Consider the following 13,972-nt stretch of genomic DNA (forward strand, 5'->3'; position numbering starts at 1 on the left):
TTCCTAATCCGCCTCCTGCACTTGTTATTTTTGCTTTGTGTCAGCATAGTCAATCTGATGGGTGTGAGGTGGTACCTCAGTGTTGTTTTAACTAGGATTTCTCTAATTATTAATGATTTAGAGCATTTTTATGTGGCTATTGAAAGCTTGGATTTCTTCTTCTGAAAACTGCCTATCCTATGACCATTTATGAATTGGGGAATGGATATTATTCTTATAAATTTGACTAATTTTCTTATGTATCTTAGAAATGAGACCTTTATGACAGAAACTTGCCAAAAAGATTCTCCCTTCCAATTTCTTGATTCTCATCTAATTTTGGTTGCTTTGGTTTTGTTTGTACAAAAACAGTTTTTAATTTTATGTAATTAAAATTGTCAATTTACATACCACCCCACCTGTGAACCTCTCTATTTTCTTGTTTGGATGATGAACTCTTGAACTCTTCCTCCATCCATAGATCTAACACGTAATTTTTTCCATGATCTACTTTATTTATGATGCCATCCTTCATATAGATAATATACTTATTTGGAGTTTATCTTGGTATATAGTGTGAGATATTCTGTATCTGCCAGTTTCTGCCAGACTTCTTTCCAGTTTTCCCAACAGTTTTTGTTGAATAGTGAGTTCTTGCTCTAGTAGCTGGGATTTATCAAACAATAGGTAACTATTTAGGTAACTGCTCATTTGCTTCTGTATACTGTGTACCTAATCCATTCCACTGATTAACCTCTCTATTAACTTACACCAAATTGTTTTGATGATTACAGTTTTGTAGTATAGTTTGAGATCTAGTAGTTCTAGGCCTCATTTTTTTCATTGATTCCCTTTATATTCTTGATCTTTCATTTCTCCAGATGAAAGTTGCTATTATTTTTTTCCAACTCTTTAAAGTAATCCTTTGGTGGTTTGATTGGTATGGTACTGAATAATTGATTCAGGTAGCATTGTCATTTTTATTATATTGGCTTGGCCTATCCATTAGCAAATATTTATCTAATTAGTTACATATATTTGTGCAAAGAGTGTTTTGTATTTGTGTTTATATATTACCTATAGATTCCCAAGTACTTTCTTTTTCATTTTAGGATCAGAAGAACCTTTATTGGAAAAGGTAACCAGGTTTGGCTCCTGGGTTCTAGCCAGGCAGTTTAGAGGCAGCCAGGTGGCACAGTAGATAGGATACTGGGCCTATAGTCAGAAAGATCCAAGTTCAAATTTGGTCTCAGACTCTAGTTGTGTAACCCAGGACAAGTCACCTAATCTCTTCCTGCCTCAGTTTTCTCAATTGTAAAATCAAGATGATAGCACCTATTTTGTAGGGTTGTTGTGAGGGTCAAACAAGATATTTGTAAATATGTGCCTGGCACATAGCAGGCACTATTGTTTTAACAATCTGGCTAGCAGCTTCTGTGGGGGTGTAAGATCCACCCACAGCCAGCACCCAGAAAGCTGCCGGCATGCCAGGAAAGCACAGGTTCTTTTTATCTACTTAACCAAGGAAAGCACGGTAAAGGGGTTGACAAGCTTTTAAAAGGATTTTAAAAATGAAGCCAATATGCAGACCACAGGGAACTTTATGAACAAATTAGTGGCCCCCATTTCTATTTGAGTTTGATACCATTGCTCTAGAGAGACAGCAAGTCAAAATCAGTTTCTTTGCTCTGGTATTTTTTTTAAAACTTATGGAATAAAACAAGTATAACATAACATAGTACAATAAAAAAGATGATTTTACGTGGAACTGCAAATCTACTCTGCACAACTTGCTATTCCTTTGAAATATACAACAAAATTATCATGTAAATTTCTTTTTTTTCTTTGATCCCCTTTCCCCCCATGGCTACTTTTAGACACAAATAGGTATATATATGTAAAATGATTTCATATATCCTTCTATTTATCAATTCTTTCTGAAGATACAGATAATATCTTTCTTCATATATCCTTTATGGTTAATTTGGACAAAATAACTTATTTGCTCAAAGTCGTTCTTAAAACAATATTGCTATTACTGTATACAATGTTCTCTTGGTTCTACTCATTTTGCTCTTCATTATTTCATGCAAGTCATTCCATGTTTTTCTAAAATCACTGAGCTCATCATCTCTTATAGCATAGTCATATTCCATCACAATCATATATCACAACTTGTCCAGCCATTCTCCAATTGATGGGCATCCCTGCAATTTCCAGTTCTTTGCCACCACAAAGAGAGCTGCTATAAATCTTTTTTTTGTTTTGTTTTTAAATACATAAAGGGCAAAATTATTTATTTTTCTTTCTTTTTTTTCCTTAAAAAGTAGATATAGCATCATAGAAAAGACTTTGGCATTGAACCCTTTAAGAAATATTGCCAAGCTATAAGTTTCCTCAGAGAAGTCTTGATGTCCTCGTTCCTCAAGCTATAGATGATAGGGTTCGGAGTTGGGGGCACCACTGCATAGAACATAGACAATAACAGATCCACAACTGAGTCAGAGTACAAAGGTGGCTTTAGATAAGCCATGATCGCACTCGTTGCAAAAACCATGAGAACAATAAGGTGGGGAAGGCAAGTGGAAAAGGCTTTTGACTGTGCCTCTGTACTTGGAATCTTCAGCACCGTTGAGAAGATGTGGCCATTAGACACCGTTATGGAAATACAGCAGAATATTCCTAAACCAAGTACAAAAGCCGTTGTCAAATATATTGCCATGTGTGGTCTCAGAGCAAGAGATCTTGACTAAAGAAGGGACATCACAAAAGAACTGATGGATCTTCTTGGAGCCACAGAAGGGATGAGAGAAAGTAGTAGCTGAGTACATGACACCAAACACACATCCAGCAAGCCAGGAAACAGCTGCCGTCCTCAAATAAGCATCTCTGGTCATGATGACTTCATAGTGCAGGGGCTGACAGATGGCCACATAGCGGTCATAGGACATTGCTGTGAGGAGAAAAATCTCTGACCCTGAGAACAAAATTACTAAAAAGAGCTGTAATACACACCCCAAGTAAGAGATTTAAGACTTCTGACTTAAGGAATTTGCAATCGATTTGGGGACAGTAACAGAAATGAAGCAGAGATCTAAAAGGGACAAGTTCTTAAGGAAGAAGTACATGGGAGTGTGGAGGTGCTCATCTAGAGAGATGAGAATGAAGATGAGCAGATTCCCCATCAGGGCCACCAAGTAGATCAGCAAGAAGAACATGGCATGTAAGATTTGCAGCTGCCAAGCATTGCAAAAGTTCATGAGGAAGAATTCTGTCATCATCGTGAGGTTGGCCATCCTCTATGTTTTCTCTTAACTTTTCTTGATTCTTGTGTTTGTGCTTCTCTTGATTCTTGTGTTTGAAAGTCAAATTTTCTATTCAGCTCTGGTCTTTTCACTGAGAAAGGTTGAAAGTCCTCTATTTTATTGAAAATCCATATTTTGCCTTGGAGCATGATACTCAGTTTTGCTGGGTAGGTGATTCTTGGTTTTAATCCTAGCTCTATTGACCTCCGGAATATTGTATTCCAAGCCCTTTGGTCCCTTAATGTGGAAGCTGCCAGATCCTGTATTATCCTGATTGTTTTTCCACAATACTCAAATTGTTTCTTTCTGGCTGCTCGCAGTATTTTCTTCTTGACCTGGGAGCTCTGGAATTTGGCGACAATGTTCCTAAGAGTTTTCTTTTTGGGATCTATTTGAGGAGGCGATCGGTGGATTCTTTCAATTTCTATTTTACCCTCTGGCTCTAGAATATCAGGGCAGTTCTCCTTGATAATTTCTTGAAAGATGATATCTAGGCTCTTTTTTTGATCATGGCTTTCAGGTAGTCCAATAATTTTTAAATTATCTCTCCTGGATCTATTTTCTAGGTCAGTGGTTTTTCCGATGAGATATTTCACATTGTCTTCCACTTTTTCATTCCTTTGGTTCTGTTTTATAATATCTTGATTTCTCATAAAGTCACTAGCTTCCACTTGTTCCAATCTCATTTTTAAGGTAGTATTTTCTTCAGTGGTCTTTTGGACTTCCTTTTCCATTTGGCTAATTCTGCCTTTCAAGGCATTCTTCTCCTCATTGGCTTTTTGGAGCTCTTTTGCCATTTGAGTTAGTCTATCTTTTAAAGTGTTGTTTTCTTCAATATTTTTTTCAGTATTTTTTGGGGTCTCCTTTAGCAAGTCATTGACTTGTTTTTCATGGTTTTCTCGCATCCTTCTCATTTCTCTTCCCAATTTTTCCTCTACTTCTAACTTGCTTTTCCAAATCCTTTTTGAGCTCTTCCATGGCCTGAGACCAGTTCATGTTTTTCTTGGAGGCTTTTGGTGTAGCCTCTTTGACTTTGTTGACTTCTTTAGGCTGTATGTTTTGGTCTTCTTTGTCACCACAGAAAGATTCCAAAGTCTGAGACTGAATCTGAGTGCGTTTTGGCTGCCTGGCCATGTTCCCAGCCAACTTACTTGACCCTTGAGTTTTTCGTCAGGGTATGACTGCTTGTAGAGCAAAGAGTACTTTGTTCTAAGCTTGAGGGCATGCGCTGTTGATTTCAGATCTATTTCTATACAGCCAGCTCTGCCACACCAGCACTCCTCCTTCCTCAAGAACCACCAACCCGGACCTGACACAAATCTTAAGCAGGCTCTGCACTCCTGCTCTGATCTGCCACTTAATTCCTCCCACCACGTGGGCCTGGGGCTGGAAGTAACTGCAGCTGTAGTTCTGTAGCTGCACCTCCCTCGCTGCCCCTGGGGCAGTGGCCAAACTGCGAACTCTGTCCCCCGCAGCTTTTCCCACTAACCTTCTCTGTTGTCTTTGGTGTTTGTGGGTTAAGAAGTCTGGTAACTGCCACAGCTCACTGATTCAGAGCGCTAGGGCCTGTTCCAGCTGGTCTGGTTGGTCCTCCCGCCACCCATGCTGAGCTCCACTCTCTATATTAGGAAGGCAGAATTTATGATTTAAAAGAGAATCTCATATGTGCCTGAAAGGTTCAGAACCGCAGGATATAAGGAATTCTCTAGGCAGAAGGCAGGAGAACTAAAGCATGTATTTACACTCCACAGTAACAAGCCCACAAACCAGCACCCCCATTTTGATATTTTCATCAAAAGCTTCCAGGCCCAATAAGTCCACCTCACAAGGGTAACCAGGAGGCCACAGAGAAGCGAGATAGTATAAGGCAAAATCGTATACATGCTTCCCCTCCATGGTAAGAAGATTACCCACTGGCCTCCAGTCCTGGCTCAGCACTCCTCGCTCCACGTGGGTCAGCTCTGGGTCAGCTCTGCTACCGGCAGCTCAGCTTCAGCTGTAGGCGTCTCTGGCTCCAACTGGAAAAGGAAAAGGGATCTTCAAGCTGTCCTCTCCCCTCTTATAGAGTTTTTGACATCATCTAGCGCCGCCTGAATGACCAGGGCCAATTGGTTCTTGACTTGGCCCCTCCCCCTAACGTAGACCAGGTTAACACATCTCCCCTCACCCAGCCCCATGACTCATCACACAGGAAGTTCTCTGAGTCCTGGCATGGTCGCTGGGCTTCCTGCCCCGGAAGAGCAAGCCCCAGTGTCCAGGGAAGCTCAGTGAGGTAAGCTGAGTCATTCAAAGAAAACAAAGGCCATTCTGGTTACACTCCCCTCTGCTCCTAGCGCGATAGACCTCATCCAGCGACCATCCAGGCTGTCCTGGGCTAGATCCCTGCTTCCCTCTGCTATTTTGTGGGTTCTGCCATTCTAGAATTTTTTCAGAGCCATTTTTTATAGGTTTTTGGAGGGACCTGGCGGGGAGCTCACACAAGTCCCTGCTTTTCAGCCGCCATCTTGGCTCCACCCCCTGCTATAAATCTTTTAGAACATATAGGTTCTGTTCCTTTTTTCCTAATCATCTCAGGAAATAGACCAAATAGTGGTATTGCTGGGTCAAAGGTTTATAGGTTGTTTAATAACTCTTTGGGGATAATTCCAGATTGCTCTCCAAAATGGTTGAATCATTTTACAATTCCATCAACAGCAAATTGATGTCCCAATTTTCCCACATCCCTTCCACCATTTGTTACTTCCTTCTATCATTTTAGCCAGTCTGGTAGGTGTAAAATGATATCTCAAGGTTGTTTTAATCTGCATTTCTTTAATCAATAATGATTTAGAGCATTTTTATACAACTACAAATTGTTTAGATGTCTCCATTGGAAAACTGCCTGTTCATCTCCTTTGACTATCCATTGGGAATTGACTCATATTTTTATAGATTTGATAAAGTTCTTTGTATATTTTAGATGTGAAACCTTTTTTTGATAAACCGTCCATAAATTTCCTCCCAATTTTCTGCTTTCATTCTAATCTTGACTATATTTGTTCTATTAATACAAACCCTTTTAAATTTAATGTAATAAAATTATCCATTTTACACCTAATTTTGCTGTCTCTTGTTTATTTTTAAATTGTTTACCTATCCATAAATCTGATAAATATGTTCCATGTTCTTCTAATTCTCTTGTAAAATCTCTCTTTATATCTAGGTCATGTATCCATTTTGACTTTATGTTGGCAAATAGTGTGAGATATTGGTCCATGTCCAGTTTCTACCATACTGTTTTCCAGTTTTCCCAACAATTTTTTTTTTTTTACCAAATAGTGAATTCTTAAGTCTTTACACTTGTCAAATACAAGATTATGTTTATTTGCTGCTGTTAACTGTATGTCTACTCTATTCCATTGATTTGCCTTTCTCCTTCTTAGCTAGTACCAGATAGTTTTGATAATTACTGCAATATAATACAGTTTAAAATTTGGTACTGCCAAACTTCCTTCGTTTACCCTTTTTTCGTTATTTCCTTTGATATTCTTGACTTTTTGGTTTTCCAAATGAATTCTATTATTGTCCTTTCTAATTCAGTAAAATAATTTTTTGGTAATTTAATTGGGATGGCATTGAACACATCAATTAGTCTGGGTAAAATTGCCATTTTTATATTGGCTCTGGCTACCCATGAACAATCAATATCTCTCCAATTATTTAAATCTGACTTTATTTGTATAAAAAATTTTTTTTAAAAATAATTTTGTTTTTATAGTTCCTGGGTTTGCTTTAGCAGGTATACTTCCAGATATTACTGTTTAGAGATATTTTCTTTTCTTTTTTTTTTTTTGAGGGGGAAGGCAGGGCAATTGGGGTTAAGTGACTTGCCCAAGGTCACACAGCTAGTGTGTCAAGTGTCTGAGGCTGAATTTGAACTCAGGTCCTCCTGATTCCAGTGCCAGTGCTCCACTCACTGCTCCTCCTAGCTGCCCCCAGAGGTATTTTAAATGGGGTATTTTTTTTTTTACTCTTATTGTAGTTTTGTTTGTGATGTATAGGAATGCTGATGATTTATGTGGATTTACTTTATATCCTGCTACTTGGCTAAATTATTGTTTCAGTTAACTTTTTAGTTGAGTCTTTGGGATTTTCCAAGAATTTCATCATATTGTCTACAAAAAAGATAGTTTTATTACCTCATTCCTTATTCTGATTCCTTCAATTTCTTTTTCTTCTCTTACAGTTATTGCTAGGATTTCCAATACAATATTGAATAACATTGGTGACAATGGGCATCCTTGTTTCACATCTGATCTGGTCTCTTCCTATTACAAACAATTCTTGCTGATGGTTTTAGATAAATGCTTTTTATCAATTTAAGATAAAATCCATTTATATAAAACTTTCAAGTATTATTAATAAAAATGAGTGTTGCACTCTAACAAAAGCTTTTTCTGCATCTATTTATATAGTCATATAATTAAAAAACTTTTATTATTGACATAATCAACTATGTTAATAATTTCCCTTGTTAAAACATTCCTACATTCCTGGTATGAATCCCATTTGATCATAATGTATAACCTTTGTAATATATCTTATTTAGCATTTTTATATCCATATTCATTAATAATATTGGTCTGTAATTTTCTTTTTCTCTTTTTATTCTTCCTGGTTTAGGTATTACTATCATATTTGTTTTATAAAAGGAGGTTGATAGAATCCCATCTTTGCCTATTATTCCAAATAATTTATTGGTCTATTTGATAGAATTCACATGTAAAACCATCTGGTCCTTCTGGATTTCTCTTAGGAAGCTCATTTATGACCTGTTCAATTTCTTTTTTCAAAAATCTCTCTATTTAGATATTCTATTTCCTCTTCTGCTAATGTATGCATTTACATTTTTGAAAATATTCTTCCATTTCACTTAAATTGTTTAAATTTATTGGCATATAGTCAGGCAAAATAACTTGTTATAATTGCTTTATTTCATCTTCGTTGGTGATATATTCACCTTTTTCATTTTTAATATTAGTGATTTGGTTTTCTTTTACAAATCTATTTAAATATTTTATTTTAAAATCTTTTTGTTCATAAAAAACAGACTCCTAGTTTTACTTATTAATTCAATGGGTTTTTTTTAACTTTTAATTTTCTTTCACCTTTGATACTTAAGATTTCCAAGTTAGTGTTTAATTGGGTATTTTTAATGTTTTTTTTTAATTGTATACCCAATTCATTAATTTGCTTTTTTCTATGTAAGCATTTAGAGATGTAAAATTTCCTCTAATGACTGCTTTTGCTATATCCCATAGGTTTTAACATGTTGTCTCAATATTGTCATTCCCTTTAAGGAAATTGTTTCTATGATTTGTTCTTTAACCTACTATTCTTTAAGATGAGGTTGTTTAATCTCCAATTAGTTTTTAATATGTTTCCTTGGTTCCTTATTAAGTATAATTTTTATTGCATTATGATCTAAAAAGGATAATTCTAAGATTTCTGCTTTTTACTATAAAATTTTTATGTACCAATATATGGTAAATCTTTGTAAATATACCATAAACTGCTGAGAAAAAGATATCTACCATATCTGGTATTCTTTGATAAATAGGTGGGACCAATGAAGATCTTTCCGCTCTGATAAGTTGCCCTAGGGGGTTTCCCCAGGTGCTTTGACAATATGATGAAATAGCTCAGGGTATCTGGGTGGCTACTATCCAAGTCAAGTGCCTCTTACAGAACTCCGTTTACATCCTCCCACTTCCCTGGGCCACGTAGCAGGCAGCTTGGCCTTTGAGTAGAAGGTAGAAGAACACTTACCAGCTATCTCTTGGAAAATGTAATAGGCATTCTCAAGCTTTTCACCAGCCATGAGCATACTGACTTAGGCAGTGGCCACCTGAGTTGGAGCTGTATCCTAACATCTTCAGCTCCAGCTTCAGAAGTATTTGCACAATCATAGCCATACACTCCAAGCTTTCCCCCTTGTACAATGTGCCCAGAGCATGAGGGTTTTTGTCATGGAAACAGAAGCTCCCATCAACAAGGTCATATTGGGTATTGATCCTATCAACATAATCTTTGATCAAAATCTGCAACAATTGCATCTCTCTGGCTTTCACTGTAAAGATACTTTGCAAATATGCATGTCCTGGAGCTGGGGTGGGGGGAGGAGGGGAGGAGGAGTATGGCTTTAATCTCAGCCAGTATAACAACATACTTTCCCTATGTATGATAATGTGATTGACCATGTTAATAACAAAAGTAATATAATTTCATTATATTTTAAAAAAAGCTTTTGACAAAATACAATACTCATTCCTATTTTTAAAAACATACTAGAAAGGCTAGGAATAAATGAAGCTTTCCTTAAAGTGATAAATAGTAGCTAAAACCAAGAACCAGCACTATTTGTAATGGAAGTAATGTCAGAGGTAAAGCAAGGTGAGGGAGATAATAAAAGTGGGGAGTGAATTTCCTTAGGCATCAGGGCAAATAGTATCTAGGCCTTAGGATATGAGGATAGATGTAAAGAAAAAGATGTATAGAGACCCTAGTTTAGGGTGTTGATTTCAGGAATTAGGCGAGGTCCTTAGTAGGAGAGTGCGTGTGTGGGAGGAGGGGGTGGGGTGGGGCTAGGGTCTTGGCTTAGTGTGGAACAGCCACTTTTAGGGAGCTGGTAACTAGTCTCATTTAGCTTATTATTGTGACAAGGGCATGATTTGATGGACAGCATGAAACTAGTGAGTCTTCTAGGTTTTGCATCTCATTCCAGCGCCACTCTACAGCTAAGGTGTAGAAAAAGAGAAACCAGATGGAGACAATCTCGGTTTGGTGTAGCAAGCAAAGCAGAAAGTCAAGGGAGAAGGCAATGGGGAACCAAAACACAAATCCCTTGATGAACTTGTGTCTAGCTGGGGATATTATCTGAAGCAGCCAGGACTTAGGCATGAAAAAGACCTGAATTCAAATGCTGCCTCATATACCAGATATGTAATCACCAACTCTTTCAGCCTCAGTTTCCATATCTGTAAAGTAGGGCTAATATCTACTCCCACAAGATTGTAAAAATTAGATAATACATGTAAAGTGCTACACAAATGCTACTTAAAAGTTATTCCTATCTATCCATTGTTAACAAGAGGTGTATGTGTGTTGCAACTATGATTTCCACAAGACCCGCTCAAACCAGCTCTGAAATGTCACTTTCATCCCAGTTGTAGAAAATTGTCCTATGCAGGGAGTAGGATTTGTGAGGACAAAGAACATGGTGGAGAGAATAGAGATCAGGCCCTTACAAAGTTATTCTGCATATATACCTATACAAAATTTTGGTTCCGCCCAGGATTTTAATTTTTGAGGAAATTCTATGTGCATCCCACATAGATCAGCACTTGTTAGGCAACTAAGAATTGTCTCTATTTCTATATAACATATATAATGAACATCTACTTAACATTCCATATATATTTACTAATGGCAAATAACTCAGTAACACAGCTATTTCCACCCCCACCCCCAGTAATGCACTCAGATACACACTACAATAGCAAGCCATTTATATAGTGCTTCAAGGCTTGCAAAATACTATCTCATTTTAACATTGCACTCCCCCCCACCCCGTCCCAAATATGCTTTGATTTTATTCTCTACATTCCTGGGAGCCAAGAGGAGCTTTCCTTAAAGGCTAAAGGTAAAACTGTAGTCCTGAGAACTGACTTGAGCCAAGTCATGATAAAATTCATTACAATTAACCTATATTGATTGGGGTGAAGGATGGAAGGAAGACTTACTTTTTCAAAAACAAAACTATTCTTTTAGTTCTTTAAGTGAAAGTTCAACTATGTCTGAGAAAGTTTCAAATTATTTGGAACGATATAGTACAAAACAGAAAAGTTTCATAAATAGGCTACAACATAGTAAGAATGTAACTATTGGCTCAAACTCGGAGAGTTCCCAGGATGGGAAGGTTGAAGGAAACCATTTTACTGAGATGAGTCAATTCAGCTATTGGCAGTTAAAGTGGTTTTTTTTTGGGGGGGGGGGGAGGTAGCAGGGGCTAAATGAATTACTTTTAATAATTTTATATTTGTGGGAGAATATAGTGTTGTCTAGTTTATTTTCTACAGACTTCATTGTCATCTTCATCCTATGAGAGCATTTTTTCTGAAAGAGCATGGAGTCAGAAAGCAAACTGTCCAAAGTGTTGTCATCTACAGGTGGAATATTTATTACATTTGATTGACCATGACCCAAGTAACATAAAAAGGAAAAAAAAAATACAATCTTCATAACCTCCATCCACAACCTTACCACCATATTTAATTTTTAAAAATCAGAACCTTTCCTCCCCAACACAGATCATTAATTACAAATTATAATCTTATTACCATTTACTTCATGGAGAAGTACTAAAATATTAGCACTCAATCATGCAGATTTAAAGAAACTCACATCAGTGAACTAATTAAATATTTATTAAGTACATATTAAGCACCTGTATTCTTTAGACACTACTGTAGCTTCTTCTGTAGATTAGAGTCTTTCTTACTTTGGATTAATTTAGTCTGGGGATTGAAAAAGCAGGAAGTTTTATCTAAGTGTACAAATTAAGATAAAGCCTGAATTAACCACATAAATCAATATATTAAGTTTTCCATTGTTGACTAAGCTGAAAGTGTGTATATGCCTAAAAAAAAAAAAAGCTTATTTTAAAATTACTGAATCTTAACTGTATATTCCCACCCCAACCCTCACACATACAATCTAAGAAAAGCAAGAATTTTTATTCACCCATCCCCCTTTTCCCTCTCCCTCATCCCCCCTTTTTTTTTGTTTTGAAAGAGGAACACCACTAACTGCAGAAGATTCTCTAAGCCAAATGTTTTGGCTTTTGCCAGGATAAAGGTTGACATTTTAAAAACACTTGGCTGCCTGTAATTAACTAGGGTGGAAGACAAGTTAAATGTTTAAAGTTTAAAATGCCTACATTCATTCCTCTACCTCCTCCCAACTGCCCTTGAGTTTCATCACTACTTCCCCCCTAAGTTCAGGGTGCAGGGCTGTTGGCTCCTCAGATCCATCTCCACCCTTGTGAAAGATGTCATTAGTGAACTGGAGCTGCACCAGCTGCCTGGCTGCACTCTTCTGAATCCAAAGGTGATTGAGGCTCAGACTTGAGAGTTCATACAAGGGTAAAAATACCACCTTTTTAATCATTCATAAAATCCTTGCCCTCTGAATGTGTCTTCAGCTTTATTCCCCTAAAGAAGTCTAACAGTGAGTAACTGCAGAAAGGGAAAAATGTTTTGTTCTGAAACCAACGAATGTTATCAGTGATTATCACTACAGGTGCAAAAGTCCTAAAAAAAAATCATGAAGATTTTATAGAGGGCTGTGGCAGAGGTCAGATGTCGGTCCTCTCCAACTTCTCTCTCCTCACTTGAGAACAAATGGAGCAGCTCAAGATCATCTATTTCAGTCCCTTCATCTTATAGATGAAGAAACCCAAATTAAACAATTTGCCCAAGGTTATACAATGAGTTGAACAGTACGTGTGAGTATTTGATGCTGAGGGAAAAAACCAGCAGATTATACAGACTTGCTTTAAATTATTTTAAAACTTGCTTTGAGCTGATAAATTTTGTAAATTTAATTGGACAAAAACTATTAATAAATGAAACAGTTTTCAGATGGCAGAAAATTATCAAATCATTGCTTTTAAATGTTTAGTAGAGATATTTTCTACCTTTATTGCTTGGGAAGAATTATGTCAAACTAAAACACACAAGAATGAAAATGCCTAAATTGAGTGACAAATCAAAAGCCACCCAGAGTCCTTGGATGTAAACATCCCTTAAGTGTATCCAATTTTTTCTTCTCATTTTAGTCATTTTACAAAGTTGACCTTAATTTTTCTGAAGTAGGAAATGCCTTCTCATTCCTTTCACAAACCTATTCTGCTTAAGACAAAAATTGAGAAACATCAAAATATGGTTCCTCTAACAATGGTAGACACTAATGAAAATTTAATTTTTTACTTTAGTTTATAAACCAATTCTCTTTTAAAAAGGTTTGCCTACGAACAAACAGTTCACTAGGGTTTGATTAGCTAACAAACTCCTGCTTGATTGGCTGCTGTAATAAAGATGACTATAATTCTAAAATGTTATTAATAACCAGGAAAAATGAAGATAAATCTTACACTCCTAACCACCTTAACAATACCTTTTCCTGTTCATTCTCAATGTGCCAGGGGTACTATCCATGTGGAAACCTTCCAAGGTAACTTTTGAAGCCTTCTCTGAAAGTCTGATGGCAGCCGCACAAGGTCCATGTCTTTGGACAGATGTCCAAAATTCTTTAAGCAAAAATATGAAATTACTGGACTGGTACGTCATGGAATAAGAGTAGGATAGGTGGACCCAATGACTTCCTCAGTGTACTCCCTACTTTCAGTTTTGTAATATTTCCTGACCTTTATTTTCTCCCCTTTCCCCACCAAGCCATCAAAGGACACATTTCCTTCTCTGGTGGTTAAAGGCTTAGACTCTGCTGAGATATAGAGAAACCACTTCTACTTAACAGTCAAACCTGGCTCTTCTATAGAGTTTATCAGTCTCCCTTATTTGACTGAAACCAAATACTACGAAGCTCTTGCTTATTTTCATTTCTTTCTCTCCACAGAGGAGCAGCTAGGT

At 36.9% G+C, this 13,972-nt stretch overlaps 2 pseudogenes; both read right to left on the minus strand.

Moving 5' to 3' along the window:
• Positions 1-2,317: 2,317 nt before the first annotated feature.
• Positions 2,318-3,275, minus strand: LOC118857946 (annotated as a pseudogene).
• Positions 3,276-8,853: 5,578 nt separating this feature from the next.
• On the minus strand, positions 8,854-13,672 carry LOC118857947 (annotated as a pseudogene).
• Between the last annotated feature and the right edge of the window lie 300 nt (positions 13,673-13,972).

The sequence above is a fragment of the Trichosurus vulpecula genome, chromosome 7, assembly GCF_011100635.1.
Source record: "Trichosurus vulpecula isolate mTriVul1 chromosome 7, mTriVul1.pri, whole genome shotgun sequence".
NCBI classification, from domain to species: domain Eukaryota; kingdom Metazoa; phylum Chordata; class Mammalia; order Diprotodontia; family Phalangeridae; genus Trichosurus; species Trichosurus vulpecula.